Genomic DNA, 18,005 nt, shown 5'->3' with positions numbered 1-18,005 from the left:
GTGATGGGAGAGAAAATAGGATAGAGTAAGAGCCTTGTTGGTCTTGATCCATGGAGAATAAGTGCCAAGAGGGCCTGATGAGGCGGCACAGATCCCTGGGATAGGAGGACTAGTTGCTGGAAGAGAAGTGGTGGGGCCCCAGGACACATTCTCCTGCCTTCGCTCTTCTTTTGACTCTTGCCTGCCCTCCCTGCCTCACCTCCAGGCACAGCCATTAACATTATTACAAAGAAAAGGAAAGCTAGAACAAACAAAGACATAATCAAAATGGAAATAGTTTCTAAACCCTAAAGCAGGAGAAAACCTCAACTGGTATTTTGTAGGCAACAGCAGCAGTTGCCACTCTGTCTCTGCCAGGCCAGCATTGTGAACTTGGCTCCGTGCCCTGCAGCTGGGCCTGTGGACTGGCCATGCTCCAACCAGCCCACACATCTCCCCCCCACCTCTGGTGCTGGGAACCGTGCCAGGGCCTCCCCAGGCAGCCAACCATGTGGCCAGGCCCAGGGAGCAGAGTAGGAAGACTCCAGAGCAACTGCGATAGACAGAGAGAGGCAGGAAGGGGCCAAGGCTGGAGAGTGGCGGTAGGGATGCCTGGAGCCCTGTCCCATGTGCCCACCTTCAGGGTCCTCCCTGACTATTCTTGCCCAAATTCACTCCTGCTTCTCAGAACTAGGGAACTGACAATGGTGTCACCTTGCAGATCTTACTCAGATTCATCCTTTGTGGCCTATTGTTCTCCATTTGGATTCTATCTTTCTCCCCAGCGGGCTGGGGGCTCCCCAAGGCCAGGGATCTGTGGCAATTACTATTGCTCGACTTCTCGACAGTCTACCCACTTTGGGAAAATGCCCTGGGGCATGTCAAAGGGGAGCCTTCTTGGTCAGCTTGACTGTCAATTTTGCTGTCAACTAAGATATGTGGCCTGCTGACTGATTTTGATGTACTGCAGAGTTCTGTTTTAATGGTGAACTTCCCGGGGCATGGACAATAGCCATGGGGGAATCTGGTTCCCCCAAAGTTAATTTGCTCTCAACTTCTTAAGGACACAGCTCTTGGGTAAAGTGAGGTACATCTGGATTTCTTTTATGAATTCAAATGAAAAAATATTTTGACATGTTGGGAGTGAGTTTTCCAAGACTTCTACTTAAGGAAATTGGAGGCCTTTCAGCTGAGAGGGAGAGCTGGTACAGGTTCTCCTCAGCAGGGCATAGCTAGCTGTGTGAGTGATGGAATCCCTTCTAGGCCATCAGAAAGGAGCCCATGCTCATCCTCCTTCCCCAGATTTGGGAAAACAGTGCTCTCTTGCTGGCAGGTCCTAGGCTTTCTGGGCTACGGGGGGCTTATGTATCTATTAGGCTACTTGTCCCCACAGACATAATCTTTCCTTGTGTCAGTGTGGGCCCTCTGAGAGGCAGATGTCAAGATGTGGTTAAAGGTGCAAGTGATTTATCAGGGGGAACGCCTGTGAATGTACAGGGCAGAAGCAGGGGTAGGCAGGGAAAGCTTTCCTATCACCGTGTGGGACTACACTTGAGACAAGAGCGGGGCAAGGAAGGAGTCCTGGGTAGTAGGATGAGTCTCTGACTGCAGCACAGTTCTGAGAAAATCTTGGCCAGATTGATGGGAAATCCCTGAGCAAGTTTTGCCTGTCAGAGGAGTCCCATGTTGCAGGAACAAGCTGAGACTGGTGTCCCTGGTAGACTTAACCATTGGCTAGGAATAGCCCCTGGGGAAGCATGGCCTTGTGTGAACACCACCACGGATACAGAAGCAGAGCGGCTGGGGCTGTCAGTGAATTCAGCTCCTTGTAGCAGACTCTCAGAAAGCAATTTGAGCTGTGCATCTTCATGCCCACTATATCAGCCTCGGAGCCTCCTGAGATCTCTACCTTGCCCCCTTGCCCCCTTGCCTGGGACCAGTCCTCACTGGTTTGTTCCCAAGGCAATTGTTTCTTCCCTTTCAGTCAAACTCCAGGCCAGACCATCTGCCTGGGCCTCCTCAAGGTCCAGAGTAGCCCCCAGGCCCCCACCTTGCTGGAGTGTCTGCTTAGAGCAGGTAAGTTGTGGGGACGACTGAGGAAAGACTGTGGGCTTTGATCCACCCACCCCTTAGGTGGTCAGTGCAGGTGGCAGAGATGTTAACAATACCACCCCCACCCCCCCAAGGAAGGCTTCTGCTTCTTTTCTTGCTGTTCTGCTTTGTTTGCTCAGAGATGGGCCTGCAAATTAACTCCTCCTCCCCTTGGCCTTCAAGGAAATGCCAAGTCTGGTTTCTTGTAGATGTATGAGTGAATGGCTCCCTGTGTGCTCTCAGCTGACCTGTGCTGCTTGTGGTGGGGAAAAGGGTGAAGGAATGAGGTGATGGGTAGTGGGTCACTGAGCAGGGCCAGTGGAGCCACCTTCAGTCAGGATCCTGAGAGAAAACATTCCTTCTGAAGGGTTGCCACTCCGCTCATCTGGCTGTTGATGAGCCAACTACCCGGTCTGTTTTGCTATAGACCTGGCACTAGGTGCCTCTAGGACCTAGTCTAAAGCCTGGGACACAGTGGGTGTCCAATACCTGTTGGTTGAACAAATGCCCTGCCCCCAACCCCAGTGATCCCCTTTGCCCTCCACTGGAATGTCGGGTTCATGACGGCTGGAGCTTTGTTATGTGTACTGCAATATGCTAGCTCAGAGCCTAGTACATAAGCACTCAACAAAGAGTATCTGGTGGGTGCATAAAGATGAGGAAAGGGTAGGCCCTGCCCATAAGAGCTCCCAGCCTGATGGTGAGACACAGTCCCTGAGGCAGTAGACGGGGAGCCAGGATTTACTCTGAAATAGTGAGATATAAGGACCCATTTAAAAGAAGTTATAAGCAAGAATGTAGCTGGCAGCAGCTGATTGGAGAAGACTTTGCCACTGAAGGGGACATTGGAATAAATGGGGTGACAAGAGCTGGCTGAAGCCACCTGCTCCACATTTCATTTCCAGGCTTCTTATTTATGGGGAATACATGTTCTGACCCAGCAGTCTGGACACATGGTCTGATTAAGGACCTGCATATTGGAAAGTAGGACTGGCCTGGGAAATCCAATAGGACACTTCCTAGCCTCATGCTGGAACTGCTCATGGTAAGCGACAGCCCAGATGGAGGCCAAGTCTCTCTCCCCAGGGGCTGGGCCAAGTTCTTAAGCAGTGGGTCTTATCAGCAGGCCTACTTCGGGCTCTCTTGTTTGAGGCTTGCATAACCCTTGTGCATTGAACAAGGAGAAAGGCTTCATGAGCTATAAGGGGGTAGCAACAGGGGCACCTGGGTCGCTCAGTTGGTTGAGTGTCTGACTCTTGATTTCAGCTAAGGTTATGGTCTCAAGGTTGTGAGCTCAAGCCCCATGTTGGGTTCACAGTGGGCGTGAAGCCTGCCTGGGATTCTCTCTCTCTCTCTCTCTCTCTCTCTCTCTCTCTCTCTCTCCTCTGTCCCTCCCTCTGCTTACTTGCAAAAGAAAGAAAGAAAGAAAGAAAGAAAGAAAGAAAGAAAGAAAGGAAAGGAAGAAAGAAGAAAGGAAGAAAGAAGAAAGAAAGAAAGAAGAAAGAAAGAAAGAAAGAGAAAGAAAGAAAGAAAGAAAGAAAGAAAGAAAGAAAGAAAGAAAGAAAGAGAGGAGCAACATACTTTCTGCTCAGCCCAGGCACCCTCCGCAGGATCATCCTCACTGTGGCATCACACCCCTCCAGGTCTTTGAGTCTTGATCCAACATCTTATCCAAGAAAACATCCTATCCATTGATCCATTGCCTTTGCATTCCTAGCTGTTGTTGTGACCAGCTCGGGACTACAAGTATCCAGAGGGAAGTTTCCAAGGCTCTATCATTTTGGGGGGAAGATTATTCCATGCAACTTCAGACTCATTGAGGGCTTATAAATGGGAGAGAATGAAGCAATGAGCCAGTGTCATTCCCATGAGACATCTTTAGGTTGTTTTTCCAACACTGGGGCTGGCTTTGCCTGAGACTTCCTCATAGTCCATCTGAAGCAGGCAGGCAGACAAAAGTTGGAACCTCAGGTTAAGTCCAGGGTTAGGGTTCACTTAGGGCTTAGTCCAGGCCTAGGGCTAGAACGAAAGAAAGTGGTCCACACCGGGATAGAATCCACAGTCTTGGTCCTCATGGGGGCCATGTCAACCAAAGTTAATAAGCCCATACATTTAGATATTGTCTGTTACTCACAAATGACACACTAGGACTTGCTTAATGAATGTTTGAGAAGAAGCTCAAAATTCAAAATTCAAGTTCTAGCTAAAGGTCTGCAGAAGTTATGAGTGATGTAAGAGATTCAACTATGATTGGCCATGAATGTGGCAGTGGCAGTTATTTCAGCAGCTGAGGCTTGGCAGAGAGCAGTGTTCAGAGGGGGCAGCTGTCTTCAAGCTGAGGACAGAATGAACGGGTTGGTCAGGAGCCCCAGTGGGGACCAGCCATCAGGGGAAGAAGTATGAAAGGACACCATGGTGAGGGCTCTAGCAGCACCATCTTTGGTTTCCTCCATCTCTTCTTCTTGGCTGACCCTGTATACTAAGACCTGTGCTTATCACTTCACAAGCATTATCTTTCCTTCTTTTTTTTAGAGAGGAGGGGGATGGGCAGAGAGCCAGAGAATCTGAAGCAGACTCCATGCTGAGCACAGAGCCCGTTGCGGGGCTGGGCTTCATGACCTTGAGATCATGACCTGAGTCGAAACCAAGAGTTGGACGTTTAACTGGCTGAGCCACCCAGGCGCCCCTTATAAGCATTCTCTTATTTTGTCCTCAGGACACTGTATGTGGAATGTCTGATATCATCCCATTTTACAGATGAAACTGAAGCTGAAGGAACTTAGAGAACTAGTCTCCAAGTTCAGAACAAGGCTGGGAGTGGGACCCAGGTCTGTCTGACTCGAGAGGCTTTATCACTGCCATCTTCTGCTGAACTTTTCTTCCTGGGGTCTAGGCTTGTTGTGGGGCTCCCCAGGGGACAGGCGGGCCCCAGAGATCTTGGTATTTCTGATGCAAAACTATCCCAAGCACAAGTCACCCAAAATATCCTTCTTGCCCAGCATTCCTAAAGCTCTCCTCCCCCTGGAGCCCCTGGGTTACCCTGGGCCTCCTCAGAATCCCTCAGGCCCACATGGGCAAGAGCCTGCTCCCTGTTGCATGTGCTATCTCTACAGACTTACACCCAAATAACTGGGGTGGGGCCACCTACCCCAAGCCCCTGCCACATCTGACCCTTCTGCCTCCCTGGGCCACACTGCTCACCACAGCTCTCCTGTCTCCTGATAGCTATGGGAGAATCTGGCAGTGTGCAGACTAGGTTAGCTGGCTCCTGTCCAGACCAAATTTCACTGGGTTATTTCCTCACTATATTCTAACCTCTCAGGCCCTCTGGAGACTCAATCTCAGTCTTGGCTGATTCTGAACAGTCCAGTTTTAGGTTGTCTGTGGATTTCGTTAGTGTTCTGTTTACTGCCATCCTACAAAGATTTAAATGAAGCTGCTCCTAGAGACTGAGCCTGGGGTTGGTGACTCTGGTTGGTCAGAGCTTGGTGTTAACGAAGCTAACTATGTGGGCCCAGGCAGCTGGCCCTGGAGATGGGGCATGTGCTGGGCTGCCAGCTAGTCTGTGGCATCTGTGACCCCAGACTGTTTCAGAGTAAGCCTGAATCCTACCCACAGCCCAGCTCTGGGGCCCCTCAACTACAGGGTGGCAGTGGGCATGGAAAGTCACGCTAATACACAAGACACAGCACTTGCAAAGACACTGGTTTAGAAGCTTGTCCCAGATGTTTCCTCCCTCTCTTGCCTGCTTGTTGTCCTAATCACAGGCTTTGATGCTGACCTGGGCCTTCCTGTGTTATAGAGATGGGGTAGTAATTGTATGTGGATGGGTGCTGGTCCTGACCCCTCTCCCCATCCTTGCACTGGTCTCTGGCCCTGGCCACAGTGTCATGGTATCTCTCTGGGCAGGAGTGGGAGGTCCTGCCAGGCCTCCGCTGGGGCTCTCTTCTCTGTTCTTCCTCCTTATCCCAGCTGGACAACTCCAACCAGCCCCTAGAAGAATACAGATGGCTGACCTGTGGCATTTCTGGCTCCTCTGGTTGGGAAGGGTCACATCTGCCTCACTTCCAAGGTAGCACCGAAAGGTGGGACCCAAATATGGTGACTGTGTTGCCCTGTATGCCCAGATTTTTGCTCTAGTGGTGGAAATGGATGGGCTGGCATTGAGCTGGCACAAGCTATCCTGTGCTTATTTATAGGACCCTGAAGAGTAAAACTCATGGCTGTAAAAGAGTGGAAAGCACACTGGCTGAGTCTACACTGGGTCCACACTGTTGTCTTCATTAGCCTGGACTTCTCCCCTAACCTATCAAAGGGACCTTGGGTTCTTGGTGTTCTATTTCTTTTGCAAGCTTTGCAAGCATGTAGACTATGCCTTCTATTCTGTTCATGATTTTTTTTAAAGATTGGTATGTTTATTTGAGAGAGAGAAAGCAAGCATGAATTGGGGGAGATGTGCAGAGGGAGAGAAACTTCAAGCAGACTCCCTGCTGAGCGCAGAGCCTGATGAGGGACTCAATCTCATGACCCATGAGATCATGACCTGAGCTCAAACCAGGAGTCGGACACTCAACAAACTGAGCCACCTAGGTGTACCTGTTCATGATTTTTCTATTATCATTTTCCTCTGCCTCCTTCCACAGCACAGAGGAGGGGTTGGGTATCAGGGAAACACAAGCAGAAGCTGAAGGCTACTCCACCAAGGGCTGGTGGGTCAGCCTCATCCCTCTGCTCATCTGTGGTGCTAGGCTGCTGCATTGCACAATTCTTGTGGGGGTGGGGGGCGTCACCTATGTGTAACATGATAGGTGCCATGGACTGCATGTTTGTATCTCTCCTGCAGTTCATATGTTACAACTCTCACCCTCAGTGTAATGATATTTGGAGATAGGGCCTTCGGGAGGTGATTAGGTCATGAGGGTGGATCCATCATGATGGGATTAGCGCCCTTAGAAGGGACCAGAGAGACTTTTTTTCTTGTCTCTCTCCCTCTGCTCTCTGCCATGTGTTAAGTAAGTGAGAAGGCCTGAACTGCCACCACCTTGATCTTGGATTTCCAAGATCCAGAAGTCTAGGAAATGTTTGTTACCCCCCAGGCCACAGTCTTTTTGTCCTGGCAGCCTGAACTAAGACAATGGAGATCCTTAACCCAGTGGGCTTTGCAGCTGTCAAAACTATGGCTGGTCCTGGTTTTGAAAATGGGCCCCTCTGGAGTTTAGGTTTTCAACCGGAGCCTGAGAAAGGCGGTGACAGCAGAGCACGGGTCTCCATTATAGACTCTTCTCTAATATACCATTTGGTAAAATGTCTCTTAGAACTTCCTGGTCTGTCACTGTTAGCAAAGCCTACAGGCTGGTCGTGCTTCCCGGCTCCCTTTCTACCAGGCATGACTGTCTGTTGGAGCTAAAGATCCTGTTTTCAGTTTGATTTGCGTTCTGTAAGATTTGACATTTCCTGGAGGAGCTACTGCTCTAGGCTCAGCCCCATGGCACTACGGGGTACAGGGGTAAGCCTTGGTTCCTGTCCTCGAGGGCTTGTAGTTGAGGTGGAGAGCTAGGTAGGAGGCACAGAGGCCACTTCAGTCCAGTGTAAGGGGCACTAAAAGAACTCAGGGCTAGGAGCTCAGAAGGGGAGGTAAGTACCATTGCTTGGGCGTGAGGGGAGAAAGGGAGCTCAGGGAAGCTATTATGGGCCCAAGGTGTGTGTTCTCCCCAAATTCATAGTTTGAAGTCATAACCCCTCAGATGGATGGTATTAGGAAGTAAAGCCTTTGGGAGGTGATGAGTTCACAAGAATGAGATGATTCGCATCCTTACAAGAAGAGACAAGAGAGAGCTTGCTTCCTGTCTCGCCCTCCTCTCTTCTACGTAAGGAGGCCACAGGAAGAGGGCTATGTGCAAGCCAGGGACGGAGTCTTTAACCTCAGATGGTGCCTTGACCTCATATTTCCAGCCTCCAGAACTATGAGGAATGAAGTTTGTTGTTTAAGCCATGCAGCCTCTGGTATTCTGTTATAGCGGCCTGAATTAAGATGGAGGTTCTCACAGAGGAGTTGATTCCTGGTCAGGTGTTTGAAGGGGTCAAGAGTTTTCCAGATGGATAAAATGAGGCTGGTGACGCCAGCTGATGGAATAGCACAAGCAAAGGGGCAAGTGCAAAGTAAGTGGGTGGGTTTGGGGACCTACATCTGTTTCAGCACGGCTGTTTGACATTGGCCTCCCAGTGCTCTGCACGAGCTCAGCAGATGTTGGGTGAATGAGTGCACTTCCTTGATCCTGAGGTATCGGATGCATCTGTAGTTCTGGCCCCTGCAGGCTGGTGGGGGGGGGGGTGTATGAGAGTGAGGAGTGAATGCGCAGGGTGACACAGAGGATTGAGCAATGAACTGGGCTAGAACCCTGGTCTCCTGACTCCAGCCCAGTGCTCTTTTCACACTATCTACTTTGCTCTCAGCCCACATCTATCTCCTTGTTCTCTGGAACCCCTTAAACACTTTCCATCAGAGTCTCCCACTCTCCCACTGTTCTTCAGTTCTCTTGTACATGAATTCTTTCCAGTGTGTTCCACTTGTCTCTGTAACTGGACTGTCTGCTCCTTAAAGCCTCTTCTTTTCCACCTTCTCTGCAGTGAGTGATCAAGGGTGCAAAAAAAAAGAGAAATGAGCCACAGTTGAAAAAATGCAGAAAAGCTCACGTTTCTCACCCCACAGTCTCTCTTTTCCTTCTTCTCCAAGAACTTATGGGCTCATTTTCCAAGGACTGGCTTACCCAAACTCAGGGGTTCAAAGCCTGTCAACGTTCATACCTATGGCCCTGTCCATGTGATGTGCAGGGAATTCAATGCGGTAAAGAATCTCCACCATACCTACTCTTGGGGAGCTCGCTGCCTGAAAATGGAAGAAACATGGCCCCAAACATACAGGAGGGTTGATTTCTCTTATTTTGCAAGTGCGTTCTTGAAATGTGCATAGGCATAGAATCCTGTATTTGATACACTGTGAAAAACCACTGGTTGAGGAAATTCTATGGTGATAATTGTGAAATTAACGATGGTAAACCACTGAATATATATTTCATTTCTCCATGGCATCTTCTCCATGGCTTATTAGAGTCTGGATCTATTATTCATTTACCAATTATCTAAAAAAACGAACCTATCCCAGTGAGTACCAACACAGAGGAGAGTAAACAGACATTAACTTATAATAGGGAATAAATGTATGTTACTTGCAGTAACTTATTTTTCAAAATGGAGAGTCACACCCAGGGACACCTGGGTGGCTTAGTGGTCGAGCATCTACCTTCGGCTCAAGGCAAGATCTTGGTCTGGGAATCGAGTCCTGCATCAGGCTCCCTGCAAGGAGCCTGATTCTCCCTCTATGTCTCTGCCTCCCTCTCTATGTCTCTCATGAATAAATAAAATCTTTAAAAAAAGAAGAGTCATATCCTAATGACCCATTGGATTATACTAAGACCTAGAAGTTGTGTGCAAATAAAAGTGATTGTTCTCACTGTGCTCATCTGACAGACTGGTATAGGAGTGTACTTTACATTTAGATTTAAGTCTCATTGGGGCCCACTCCTAGTTTCACCTATGGAATCCACAGAGCACAGTGAATCAGAGAGACTGTATTTGGATCCCACTTCTGCCACTTACTGAGTGACCTTGAGCAAGCAACAGAGCTTTTCTGGCCTTCAGTTTCCTTGGCTATAAAATAAAGACAATCATAGCAACTAGCTTGCAGGATTGTGGTGTTCATGAAATGTGACACTGAATGTCAAGGGCAGGGATTGATTGGATTAGGTACAGGTAGGGGCTGCGAGAGAGGGAAGTATTCCCTTCCTAAGGTGACTCTGAAGCGTAATTCCACTCCCCCAGGGGTGAGTTCTCCCCACCACACACCCATCGGGTAAAGGCTTTTATCCATGCAAAAGCAGGGTCCAGGAGGGAAGGCAAGACGCACGGCAGTTTCGACAGGCCACAGACAGATTCTTCCATGGCACCCTTCTGGGCAAGATGTCCCCCGGGGCTGGATGACAGTTATAATCTTAACTGTAAGTGAGAGGTCGCTTGGGTAGCTCATGAACTCAAAATAGAATGGTAGAGACACAAATGACATGCAAACCTGGAAAGCTTCTGAAGCAGATGATGAAGATCTCGCCTTCCCCCGTGGCCTAGCTGAGGTCACCTGCAGCTACGGGAGGCTGTTTCCAGCGTGGCTGTGCACCCTATTTCAGTGCCTAGCAGCTTCTCCACAGCTTGCGGGGCTTTCTCTAGCACCTGGGGAGCTTGCCCGGTGGACGCAGGAACCTGACCCCCAGGGCAACCCAGAGAAGGGAGCCACTGGAAAGATGCCTCTGTTTTTTTTTAACTTTTTTTTTAAATTTTTTTTATTATTTATTTATGATAGTCATATATATAGAGAGAGGCAGAGACAAGGCAGAGATAAAGGCAGAGGGAGAAGCAGGCTCCATGCACCGGGAGCCCGACATGGGATTCGATCCCAGGTCTCCAGGATCGCGCCCTGGGCCAAAGGCAGGCGCCAAACCGCTGCGCCACCCAGGGATCCCCCCCTTTTTTTTTTAACTTTTTAAAATTTATTTATTGAGAGAGAGAGAGAGAGACAGAGAGACAGAGAGAGAGAGAATGGCTGGGACACAGGCAGAGGGAGAAGCAGGCTCCATGCAGGGAACCTGACATGGGACTCGATCCCGGATCTCCAGGATCACACCCCCACCGGGGCTGCCCTGTTTTTAAAGCACTTTCTTTCACCTATATCCATGTTATTCAAAGTGTGGAGGAGTGGTGAGGGCATCACCTGGGAGCTTGTGAGAAATGCAGACCCATCCCGAGGCTGGCAGAACCGGAATCTGTTTCAACAAGATCCCCAGGTGGTTCGTGTACACTTTACTGTTTGAGAAGCCCTTGCTCCCACGTTATCTTCCTGGGCTCTCACAAAGGGGTTATGAGAAAGTATTGCTACCTGTAGCAGGTTGGATGGTGTGTCCCCACCCCCAACTCCTGTCTACCCAGATCTTCAGAACGTGGCCTTATTTGGGCTTAGGATCCTTGCAGATGTAATTGGCTAAAATGAAGTCATAGTGGAGCAGGGTGGGCCCTAAATTCAGTGACTGATATCCTTCTAAAAAGAGGAGAGGACACATGGATACACACACATAGAAGAAGACCACATGGTAGAGGTTGTGGTTATGCCACCGTAAGCTAGAAGAGGCAAGGAAGGACCCTCCACTAGAGCCTCTGGGGCTGGTGTGCCCGGCTGACACCTTGGCTTTGGATTTTGAGCCTCCAAATCCATAAGAGAATAAATTTCTGTTGTTTCCAGCTACCCAGGTTGTGATATTATTCCATTACAGTGGCCCCAAGAAACAAACTGTTATTTCCAAGTTCCCGGCCACAAAAGCGGTAAAGCCAGAACTTGACCCAGGTAGCTTTTGTTGCTGATCAACACCCTACAGGTGTGTGTGTGTGTGTGTGTGTGTGTGTGTGTGTGTGTGTGTGTGTGCGCGCGCGCGCGCCAGGCCCTGGGGGGTCTCTGGCAGCATTTCTGGCCCCTGTGTGTAGCCCTGCCCTGCTCCATGTTGTTATCCAGGACTCAGAGGCAGACACAGGAGCTCCTTGTTCAGGGGAACAGCTGACGTGGGGCTGAGAGAGCTGGTTAACATGGTGGCTGGCTGGCTGGGGATTGAGGAAGAGTCTGGTTAGAACAAGGACTCCAGGGATGTCTGGGTTGCTCAAAGGTTGAGCATCTGCCTTTGGCTCAGGGTGTGATCCTGGGGTCCTGGGGTCCTGGGGTCCTGGGATGGAGTCCCGCATCAGGCTCCCTGCAGGAAGCCTGCTTCTTCCTCTGCCTATGTCTCTGCTTCTCTGTCTGTGTCTCTCATGAATAAATAAATATCTTAAAAAAAAAAAAAAAAGAACGAAGGGACGCCTGGGTGGCTCAGCGGTTGAGCATCTGCCTTTGGCCCAGGCCTTGATCCTGGAGTCCCGGGATCGAGTGCCACGTCGGGCTTCCTGCATGGAGCCTGCTTCTCCCTCTGCCTGTGTCTCTGCCTCTCTCTCTCTCTCTCTCTCTATCATGAATAAATAAATAAATAAATAAATAAATAAATAAATAAATAAATAAATAAATAAATAAATAAATAAATCTTTGGGGGAATCCCTGGGTGGTTCAGCGGTTTAGCGCCTGTCTTTGGCCCAGGGCACGATCCTGGAGTCCCGGGATCGAGTCCCACGTTGGGCTCCCGGCGTGGAGCCTGCTTTTCCCTCCTCCTGTGTCTCTGCCTCTCTCTCTCTCTATCATAAATAAAATAAATTAACAAATAAATAAATAAATCTTAAAAAAAAAAAGAACGAAGACCCCAACGCCAGACAATGGAACCCCACAGGGAGGAGAGGAAAGTTCACTATTTAGGTGACAAGGAGGAACCAGACAGAAAGAGGATGGAGAAAGCTGGTTTGACAGATGTTCTGATGGAAACAAATATTGAGGCATGCAGGCGGGCGGTCTGTGTGGCCTCAAGCTCAGCTGAAGCTGAAAGTGTGCTGCGTGTGGTTAGTGATAAAGGAACACAGATTCCAGCTGCCTTACTAGAAATGAGATGACCGCCGCCCCCCCCCCCCAATAAGCAGGGACAGCAGATTCAGCTTCTATTTTGTGATGCTCTCACCACCTGGAGGACTAGGTCATGGCAGGAGCACTACGTTTTTTTTTAAATAAATTTATTTTTTATTGGTGTTAAATTTGCCAACATACAAAATAACACCCAGTGCTCATCCTGTTAAGTGCCCCCCTCAGTGCCCGTCACCCATTCATCCCCACCCAGGAGCACTATGTTTTTAAAGAGGATTGCAAACTAGAGAGAGTTTTGGGGGTGATCAGAATGATGAGGATTCTGAAATAAAACGGCGATAAAAACCGTCATTTACTGGGTGTTTCTGACGTGCCAGATGCTGGCAAGGCAAGGTAAGACATTGTCCCTACCCTTGGGAAGCTTATAGCCTGTTGGGTTATTTTTATTTTAAAGAGTTTATTTATTTATTCATGAGAGGCAGAGATATAGGAAGAGGGAGAAGCAGGTTCCATGCAGAGAGCTCGATGCGGAACTCAATCCTGGGACTCTGGGATCACACCCTGAGCCAAAGACAGACGCTCAACCGCTGAGCCACCCAGGCATCCCAATGTATTTGTTTTAAAACCCAGAAATGCTGCGGAGGTGTGCAATGTGCTCTGAGGGCACTAGCCTGGAGAACCTGACTCAGACCGGGCTGCCTCGGAGGAAATGGCATTTTCATCTCTGAGCCAATTTATGAAGGCTAACTAAATTTTACTCAGGGGACCATGGCACTTTTCAAACAAACAGGGCACATGTGAAGACCAGGGAAAAGGGTTGTATTAAGAGATGTGGTTTGGTTAGATAAGGGTCTTGGAAACAACACTTTGGCTGCATCGTAAGGAACAGATAGGAGCGAGGCAAGAGTGGGTACGGGCAGACCATTCAGGAGGGGGTCTTAGCTATCCTGTGCTAGTTTCCTGTTGCCGTTCTAACAAAACACCACAAACTTCATGGCTTAAAACAACACAGAAGTGTCCTCTTACAGTCTACAGAAGTGTCCTCTTCTGATCTAGAGATCAGAAGTCCAAAACGGGTCTCACTGGGCTAAAACTAAGCCCTGTCAGCAGGCTGTGTTCCTTCTGGAGGCTCTAGGGGAGAATCCATTTCCTCGCCTACTCTGGCTTAGAGGCTGCCCACATTCCTCGGCTCGTGATGCCTTTTTTTTTTTTTAAATTTTTATTTATTTATGATAGGCACACAGTGAGAGAGAGAGAAGCAGAGACATAGGCAGAGGGAGAGGGAGAAGCAGGCTCCATGCACCGGGAGCCCGACGTGGGATTCGATCCCAGGTCTCCAGGATTGCGCCCCGGGCCAAAGGCAGGCGCCAAACCGCTGCTCCACCCAGGGATCCCCTCATGATGCCTTTCAATCTTCAAATCCAGCAGTGGCTGATTGAAACTTTCTCATGTCTCGTCAACTCTGAATCTGACCCTCCTGCCTCCCTCTCTCACCTATAAGGACCATCATGATTCTATTGAGGCCACCTGCATGAACTGGGCCAATTTCCTAATCTCCTTCATTTAAAGTCAGCTGATTGAGTAACCATGATACCCCCTTGCCATGTAACCTAACACATTCACAGGTTTTGGGGATGAGGATGTGGACGTCTTTGGGGGGGGGCATTATTCTGCCAACCAAACATCCTGATTTACATACATCACCTAATTTATTCCCACATCCTACCTCCCCTCTAAGTTGGTACTGTTAGGCCCTTTATACAGACAGGATGCTGAGGCTCTGGGAAGTCGCAGAATCCAGAGTCAGACTCCAGGATCCAGAGTCAGACTCCAGGCCGCCTGACTGCAGATCCTGTGGTCCTAGCCCCTGCCCCATGCTGCCTCTCCATGTGCTATGAAGATGATGTGCAGGGCAGGGGAGCTGACTTCTAGTGTGTGATGGGCTGCATACGACTGTCTCACAGGGCCAAGTTCTGGGTGACTCCAGAAGACAGAACCAGGTCAATAGTCACAAGGAAGCAATTTCCAATTTCTAACAACTCAAATGTTAGAGCCAGAAAGGATCTGAGAAATCATCTAGTCCATTTGCTTCTAAGGAAACCAAGGCCCAGCGAGGGGAAATAACCCATCCAAGGCCACACAGCTCATCAGAAACCTTACACATAAATTTCTATTATAGTTGGTATGAGCTGCAGTATTAAGTGAGGGGTTCCCCATCACTGGAAGAGGCTGGTCATCTCAAGTGTGTTGAGGGTAAGTTTTTATTAACCACAAAAAGTAAACGTTTGTGAATGATTTACTTGCGATAATAAGTTAGAGCAGTTCCTCCTACAATAGTATCACTCCCACCCATTTGTCCTCTGGTGTAAGGTTTTTATAAAAGTTGAGTTTATTAAGGAATGATTTACATACATAAAAATTCATCCTTTCACACGTACAGTTCAGTAAGTTTTAACACATGTACAGTCATGTAACTACCACCATCACATTCAAGATAGGAAACATTTCCACCACCTCAAAAAATTCAAAAAGATCTCTGTGCCTCTCCTTTCTTGTTTATTTTCAAATAATTATAGATCTACAAGTTGCAAAAACACTACAGAGAGGTCCCATATGCCCTTCACACAGCTGTGCTTGATAACATCTCAAATAACTATAGCACAATATCAAGTTCAGCCACGTTCAGGGACATTGGTGCAATACCAGTAGCTGGATTAGAGACTTTACACGAGGTTCTTCTATGCCCTCCTGTGTGTATGCACGCTCGTGTGGATTGTTCTATTTGATTTTATCACGTGTATAGTTTTGCATGACCACCACTCTAAAAGAGCTCCCTGGTGCAACTCCTTCAGAAAAGTTGCCATCCCTAACCCCTGGTGACCACTAATCTGTTTCTGTGTCCCTTTTCATATGCTTTATTATTGAATTGCATTTTTTTAAGATTTTATTTTTAGGTAATCTCCACACCCAATGTGGGGCTTGAACTCATGACCCTGAGACCAAGAGTCACGTGCTCTACCAATTGAACTGGCCAGGTGTCCTGAAACTGCATTTTTAAATTCCAGAATAAATTGATGAATAAATTCACAATGGAAAAATCCAAATTGTTCAGGTACTTTAGAAGGATTACTTGCGCTTCTTCTCTCATCCTGGTCCCTTTTCTGAAGGTAATCACTGTTAAGGGTTTTGGGGTATCCTAAGCTTTTGTCTATGTACTTGCCTACTGTGATACTTAATTGTATATGTCAGCCTGACCAGGCCATAGGGTGCCCAGATTAAACATCATATCTGGGTGTGTTTGTGAGGATGGTTCCAGATGGGATTGGTATTTGAATTAGTGGGCTCAGCAAAGTAAACTGCCCTCCTCAATGTGGGTCGGTATCATCCAATCTATTGAGACCCTGAATAATATAAAAAGTGGAGAAAGAGCCAATTTGTTCCCTTTCTGCCTTCTTGCTTGAGCTGGGACTTGGTCTTCTCCTGCCCTAGGACTGGGACTTAGATCATCAGTGGGCTCCCCTGGCTGTCTGGCCTGTGGACTCAGACTGGAATTATACTACTGGCTCTCTTGGGTCTCCAGCTTGCAGATGGCAGATTGTGGAACTTCTCCGCCTCCATAATTGTGTGAGCCAATTCCTCAGAATAAATCTTTGTATCTCTCTATCTCTATTTTCTGTTGGTTCAATTTCTCTGGAGAACTCTAACATATATATATATAGTACATACATTACATGTATATTAACCTGCTTGTAAAAATAGATGGTTGCAGGGCCCCTGAGTGGCGTGGTTGGTTGAGTGTCTGATTTCAGCTTGTGTCATGATCTTGGGGTGCTGGGATTAGCCCCATATCAGGCTCCATGCTCAGCTTGGAGTCAGCTTCTCTCTCTCCCTGTTCCTCCTCACCACTCACTCTGTCTCTCTCTCTCTCAAATAAATTTTAAAAATCTTGTGAATATAGTTGCATGTAACATATATATTGCATCATACATATTATTCCACAGCTTTTTTTCTCCACTTAACTATACGTCAGAAGTAATTTCCTATATCCACACATTTATGCCTACTACATATAAAAAAATCTCTGCATTCCATACTATGGCTGTTCTATAATTTATTTAACAGATTCCCCGCTTATAGGTATTTAGGCGGTATTTGAGTTTTCCCGTTACAAACAATGCTGTGACAACCAGTCTGTGTGCATTTTCACACGTCTCATATATTGAGAGGAGTGGGATGCTTTCTGGAGTGGGAGGAAGAGAGATGAAGGTTCAGCTGGCACAAAATTGCCCCACACCTTGGAGTGGCGGTGGGGCCCCAAGTGAATATCATCTGGGAAGTTTGTTTTGAAGACTGACAACTGCTCTGCTTGAAGATTTTGTGCCTTTTAGCTCCAAGGGTTTGAGATTCTCTGATCCAGCCAAGGTCACATCACATGACCAGAACTGCCTCTCTGGTCTGCTAACTCATGGGCCCATGCTCTGCTTCAGCCAGCTCTCTCAGGTCCCATAAAGTGAAGGAGCCTGGGGGGGTGGGTGCTCTTTCATTTGGGGGAAACTGTGTATTGTTTTGATGAAGACTGTTCTGAATTAATACTTTCCAGCTCCAGAGACCACATGCCACCCCTGTACAATAGATATGATGAAGCCAAGAAATAATCAAACTCTTCTCTAGGAGCAATGATGAGCCCATTGTTTTCTAAGGGAATGAAGGCTCAGAGAAGGCAAGGAATTCACCTAAGGCCATACAGCTAATTAGTAGCTTCACTTTCTAACTAGAGGGTAAAGGCAGCACCTTCTTCCAGACGCGGCATGCTCCACAGGTGTGTAAATAGGCTGGGAGGTTTTGGAGCAGGACAGGTGAAATCATTAGCTCTGTAGTGAGCTCTTTGCTCAGTCTCAGCTTCTGCCCAGGATGAGCCCATCAGGGACTAGGGAATGGTTATATGAGCCACCACATGTGTCTAGGGAAGGGATGTTGACCAATACCGGTTCCATAACCATTCACCAACCAACTTACTCGATTCTTAGAGTCTCTATGCTGGTGATGAAAGGAATAGTAGCTGAGAGAAGAATCAAATACAAGAATCATGAGCATTTACAAGCATTTTCTGTTCTCAGGGGACTTTCCTATCTTTTATCTGCTCATCACAAAATAGGAAGGGCATGCTCTAGGCTTAATATTGCAGAAATGAAGAAACAGGCCCACTGAGAGACCGAGGAGTTTGCCTCAGTTCATGCGTGCATCAGATTGGCCAGAATGTTGGTGGAGGGACCCTGGTTCCCTGATTCCCAGCCAAAGGCTTTTGCCAACACACTTTATTGCCACTCCTCCTCAGACTGCCAGG

This window comes from Vulpes vulpes, chromosome X, assembly GCF_048418805.1.
Source record: "Vulpes vulpes isolate BD-2025 chromosome X, VulVul3, whole genome shotgun sequence".
NCBI classification, from domain to species: domain Eukaryota; kingdom Metazoa; phylum Chordata; class Mammalia; order Carnivora; family Canidae; genus Vulpes; species Vulpes vulpes.
Note: the sequence above shows the minus strand (reverse complement) of the source record.